Here is a 6848-nt window from a genome sequence, read left to right as displayed (position 1 = left end):
TGCACAACAATAATTATTTCACTGAAAATAATTATAATTTTTTAATGAAAATCACTTTGCAAATCCCCTATTATAAATTCATCTAAATGTGGAAAGTGATTGCATTCATTTTTTATATTTAATTTTTAAATTTAAATATTGGTGAGAAATAACTAGTCTTTTTATTCTTAATTAGGGAATATGCAATGCAAGGTGAATTCTTATTGCTTGTAGATAATTAGTCATTTCATACTTTCACATATAATTTGAATAGATTATATAAATGTATACACACACATATCAATATATACATACACAATATAAAATTATATACACATGCGTGCACACACACACATACACACAAAAATGCCTATATATATGTGTGTGTGAATGATTGTATGCATATGCATACATATAATAAATAAATAAGAACCCAACTAAAAAAATTTAAAAATGTTTTATTAAAAGTGTCTGGATGTCCATTTTGTTGTTATTAGTCCTTGTTGGCTAGTCCCTACTGCCTACTACAACAGGGTGAAGGATGGAGCAAGCTTTACCCCCCGTTGGCGCACTAGTCTTTTCTTGTTTGACCATCTAGTTGGCCATCTGAAAGCATTTGTATCTTATCCCACTTTCCCTCCCCGTACAAAAGGGAAGATAGTCTCTAGGAAGGCATCATAGTGTCAGGGGTTCTATTCTGATAAGTGTATGGGCACATTCATTCTAGAGTACCTTGTTAAACTCTTCTAAAGTTAAGCCCCTAGATGACCTTTTTGTGCGTGTATGGTACACCTGCATTTTGATGCCTATGATTTGTTTCAAGTGCTATATACATTTATTTCAACATTTTTATGCATCTTAGATTACAAGTTTGAAGTTTTGAGTTATTTGGTAAGATGTTTTGAACATTTGAGAAATCTGCACTTTTTGCCTAAGGGTCAAACTATTGTTGAATGCCTAGTTTGCATTTGAATATCTTGGACCCAGTTAAGTCTCATGACCCTACAACTTTGGACATGTTTAGTATGAATATTAAAGAACCTATACTTCAAATTTCAAGTCATTTTGATGAGTTTTGATAGGGTTTTTAGTTCCCCAAACATTGGTTGTTCATTGTTGTCCTAATGTTACACTCTATTCAAAAATCCACATAGCTCTATTTGACTTTGAATAACTTTTTCCTAGTTGGTCAAAATGATAAAAATTTCTTCACCATTTCATTGTAATCATAAATGACATACACCATATCAAGGATCCATCTGATAAGTTTTTCATGTCAATTGCATTCAGAAAAACTTAGAACTACCCTATTGTCAATTATAATAGTTCCCAGGTAGCGGTTGGTGAAAATGACAAATTTTCTCAACCATTGCATTGTAATCATAAATGATATTCAACATGTGTAATTTGAATCCTTGATAAATCCATCAGATAAGTTTTTCATATCAATTCCATTCACAAAAATTTAAACCTTTGACTTAGTTGACCTTATTGAAGAAATTCTTTCCCTATTGCATTCTTGAGGTCAGAGACATCTTATGTTTCATATTTGGGCCCTTGATGAATCCATTTGATCGGTTCTCAAATATGATTGCAAATGTGATTTCTAAGATTTTACTATTGGTCAGTTTCATAGAAGTGTTAGAGTTCTTGTCAGAGATTTAGAAAATAAATGGTCTAACTATCATGCTTAAAGAAGACTAAATGATAGCCAGGATTTTAATTTTACTTTTTAGATTAAAACCCTTTGAAAGTTTTGACAATTGGTTGCCTCAATAAATATTTATATATTTCTATCACCAATCTAAAACTGGGAGAATGCTCTTCAAAGGAAAATTTATGTGAGTAATTATGTTTGTAAACAAATCAATTTATCAAGCTTATAATAGTAGGTCTGGTTTAAAAAATTATGTTCATTTAAACATATTATAATTATATTTTTTATTTTTTATTTCTATTTAAAAATTAATTATAAAAAATATATATTAGGGGTGGGGGTCCCAAGCCCCACCCAGTGGCAAACACATTAGTGCAAGTAGCCATGGAAGTTGTTGTGGAAAACAGTGAGATGTTGTGAGCATCTTAGGCTATTGGGATCGCTCTTTGCTACCACAGGCAGTTGGGTTGCCGTGGCAACAAGGTTTGTCATGATGACCCAAGGGGATTTTATATATATATATATATATATATATATATAATGACAATTAATAAAGTAGATATAATAGTATGATAGATTTTGAATATTTACTACATTAATTGTATATATATTATATTAAATGCATATTTAATGAGATATGATTTAATTATACATTCAAAGATTATGAGTTAGTGTAGAAGTTAATGGTTTATGGTTATTGCTAAAAGTCATATGGTATGGTTTTCTTTGGTAATTTCAATAATTAACTATTATTGACTTAGTGATGCATATAAGGACATATAGCCTATGAAGAGGAACATTTTTGTTGAAAAGTATTAAAACTGTGATCTACATTATTATGGTAATATACTGATCTTATCATCAAATTGAACTTTAGAAAGACTATAAAACTTAACTTTATGGTTACAAACATATGTTTTATAAATGATTGTTATGATGTTTTCATATTGTTAATTTTTATGATGGTTTTGGGGGGTTATGTATTTGGCAAAATAATATTGTTAGCAAAGGAAAGAAACATTTTCATTATTTCATTGTTGTTTATGTCATGACATATCATGTGCGTGTTTAATTGTAAAAATGAACCTTTTGATGTGAAGCTCATAACCAATGATTCTTTGACAATTTATTATGACGACTTGGTCTAAGAACTAGTGGTATTCTAGTTGTCTTGTATGGAACAACATGCAATAATTGTGACTTTAAGATATGCATTTAACTTGTGAGATTAGGGTAGGTTATCTATGTGTGTAGGACGGTAAGTGGCTTGCAATGAGGGTCGAATCATATATCTTTTATTTTGAGATATGGTGGGATGAAGTATTGTATTCTATTATACTTATATTATTATTATATATCATATGGCATGTGCATAAATAATAATTCTACAATGAGATATCCCTTATTGGAAAGACAAATCAAAAATATTTTTGGGTGATGCAAGATTGACCTTACAGAATCGATAAAGTAGCCAAAATATTAAGAAATGCATATTATAAGTGGAATGTGTAAGGAATTTGGGATAGTCATAATAATCAAATTATGTTTGTGTCACAAATGTTTTGGGATGTTATTAGATGTTTGAGGGATCATTGAGAATGGCAATTGAGTCAGGGGTTTGATGAGGAGATGAAGTCAAGTTAGGATGGCTAAGAGCCAAGAGGGTTTTGTGTTACCAAGAAAAGAATGTGAAGATAGTGTTGAGCTATCATTTTGCATGATGCTTAATGATAGGAATTCTTTGAAACTCCTCTTTTGAAAAGCTAATCTAAGGATCAACTCCAAGGTTCAAGGTGATCTTGTGACCTACTGGAATCCACTTAGTTGAAGATAAATGTGTTTGTTCACAAGGAGGCCTTTGCTGGTTCTGATAACTTTGGATAAGACGTTGAATCTATTTGCTGCTTCAAAACAAAACATGCAAAAAAAAGAACTATATTTTTGTATTTTCTATTTTTAATGAATGCGATCTTGTATTTTCTGTTTTTAATGAATGGAATCTAATTATGCAACTATATGAATTCCTAATTTAACAAAGGGGTTAGTAAAGAAAATAATGAAGATAAAGTAACAAGAGGTTTAAACAAATAACATGGAAATAAAATCCTAACGGACATAAACTGCAAGAATAATGCATTTGCAAGTTAATCTTTCAAAAAGATTGGTGAGTAACTAATGAAAGTAGGAGCAGTGCTTCCTTAATTCCATTGATGCAATTGTCTGTGAAGAATTCAATAACCATATGATGTTTCACTTTTCATCAAATCGCAAGGCCATGAAAAGTGCGCTCATGCGAGACAAAAAGCTACGAAGGAACAAAATGGTGATCTCTTCTCGAACTAGATACATCAACAGAATTTGTAAACCTGTAGCAAACACCAGAATTAAAAGATCGCACAACTAGAAACAAAGCAATAAACTTTTGGCTCAATCACACTTCATGAACATACATTCACAAAACATAACACACTTAGGCAAGAATTACTACACTCCAAATGCGGGCACCAAAAGCATATATCATTGCAAAATAATGGTAGCCACGATTACATATTACAATCCCGTATTTATAAGAAATCATCTCCTCAATTTGTGTTGAGAGTGAGAGATATCTTTATGCAATCATATGCTTCTAATTTAATAAAACAAACTAGTTATATGCAAATTAACTATCTAACTAGTGCTTAGTAGGACTCCACCCATTTTTATATCATTAATTGGATGCATGAGCCTTTATGTGTCATAAAACAAAGAGATTATGAGAAAATAAGAAGAAGAAAGCCTTTAGTTGATGTAGAAGTGTCTAGAAGTGCCAAAAATAGAAGCTCAACCTTTACTAGGCATCTGTTCGAGTTAAACTATTATTAAAATACGTTTCTGATGCGTGAAAAGCTCTAATTTTGGAACTCGTAGTTAACTATCGTCACACCTCTACAAAAGAACACCTTGAAAGAAAGCGCATCAACGCACCTACGCACCTCTGACTTCTTCAAAATTCTTCCATTACTTTGTGAAAAAAGCACAATAGTACACCTGGCGTAGCAATGCACTAGCGCAATAGCGCACCTCAAGGGTCCAAAAATGCAAACTTTCACTAAGTATCAAAAATGAAATTTCAGCTTCTGGGTTTTGTCCCACTTCATACCAGAGGTATATTTGGGTGCTTGCCCTTGAATTTCTCAATAATCTCAGTGAACTTTCCCACATCTGGTAAATCTAAGGCATTATATTTATCTTTGACCTTCTGCCTATAATTATCTACCTCTATACGGGTGTCAGCAAAATCCCCAAATTTAATATCCAATTCTAACAAGGCTGCTTCTGTCTTGAATGTCTGCCAGATATCTTCATCAGTAAAAGCTTCTTCAAAAATGTTTTTGAACCTTTGTACTAGTATTTCTATAGGTATCAACTTTTCCAATTCATTTTCTTCAAAAATGTCCAGACATGCATCATTATAATGTTTCTCTGCTTCCAAAATTTTCTCTCGAGCTTGGTCCTTGAGCCGATGGATCTTCACATGTAATGATTCCATTACTTTATTGCTTTCTCCTATTTTCTTTATCCAATCATCAATTAAATCTAACTCTTCTACCATATACATATCCACGAGCATTCTATATATTTGGCCTTTTATTACCTATAGCACCTATAAATCCTTCTGCCAAGTATGTACTTCATCCATAAGATTGAAATCTTGATTCAAAATTGCTACCATTTTATCTACATTTTCTTGCATGATGTGTAGCACCTTAAGATTTCCTTAGATAATGAGTAGCACATTTGTCTTTTCTTGATTTAAATAAACTTAGGTTTATTTAAATCCTAGCCTATTTCTCCTCGTCCCACTTGCATCCTAACCCATTCACTTTAATTAAGTAAAGTACTTTGTTTACTTAATTAACCCCTTTTAAACCCACTTAGAATTGAATATTAAATTTAATCCTATTTGAGCACATGGCTCCTAACTTTAACCCTCACCCAACATCACTTTCCTAACCTAACCCATCCTTCAAAACCTACCCACTACTTAACCCCACTTACTTTTCCTAATCACCTTGCTAATCCACTTTTAATCCTAAGTGTGTGCTCACACGTGTGAGGAATCCTCACACATGTGTGAGGAACATTCACACTTCCCACACCCCTCATGAATTCCACACCTCTTATATATTCATCCCCCTTCACATGAGAGTCAAGGTGTCTCACACATGTGTGTCAAGGTGTCTCACACATGTGTCATTAACCTATCACATCAAAAGTTGCTCACACATGTGTGAGCATCTTTCCCCCTTTGAATGGTCAAAAACTCTAATCCACATAGAGTCTACTGGCCTCCACCTCACAAACACCTCATCGATCCTGAGAGATCCTAACCCTTCATCTTGCATTGAATCTCAACCATCCATTTCATCTCATTTCCTATAAAAGGAGAGCCCTCTCATTACAAGAAGCACTATCTAGCCCATTGTTATGCTACAGGATTTGTGAGCAACCACATCCCACAACAATGAAATCATCAACAACATGGTGATTTTATGAGGTTTGCATTAGTGCTATTTTGAATAGTTTGTACTCTTTTGATTTCATGTCTTCAGTATATACATATTGTCTTTCATATTTGAGTTTTGCATGAACATGTAGGAATAGGCTTTAGTTGCTTATTGTTTATTCCCTTGTTACATTTTTATGCAACACATTTTGGCACACTCAGTGGGACCCACTTCATGGGTTCAAACTAATCATCTAACATGTTTTTAAGTTTATATGTGAGTTTTCAAGCTTGTAGGTTGAAGGCTTGCACTTGGAGATCAAGTTTCATGAGGAGTCTAAAATCAAGCCAAAAAGCCCACCATCGTGCTTGAAGCACACAAGAGAAGTCTTTTGACATATAACACTCTATATTTCTTATTTCTCTATTTTCAAGTTGTAGGAGTGTATATATGTTGAGCATACTTCTTTGTTAAAAAAAATCTCTATCTTTGTTGACAAATAAATAGGTAAAAAAAAGGATTTGTTTTTATGTTATTTTTTTATCATATATATATATATATATAAGTTGTGAAAAAAAAAGTGTGGTCAAAAAGTCTAAATAATAATAATAATTTAAAAAAATTAATGATTAATTTAAAAAAATAAAAATAATATAATAAAAAATTGTGTTGTTGTGTAGGTTGGGCACCTGCAAGCGCCACGACTGGCGGTGCCCGTAAGC

The sequence above is a fragment of the Cupressus sempervirens genome, chromosome 7, assembly GCF_028749045.1.
Source record: "Cupressus sempervirens isolate cs-2001-9-10 chromosome 7, ASM2874904v1, whole genome shotgun sequence".
Lineage (NCBI taxonomy): Eukaryota > Viridiplantae > Streptophyta > Pinopsida > Cupressales > Cupressaceae > Cupressus > Cupressus sempervirens.
Note: the sequence above shows the minus strand (reverse complement) of the source record.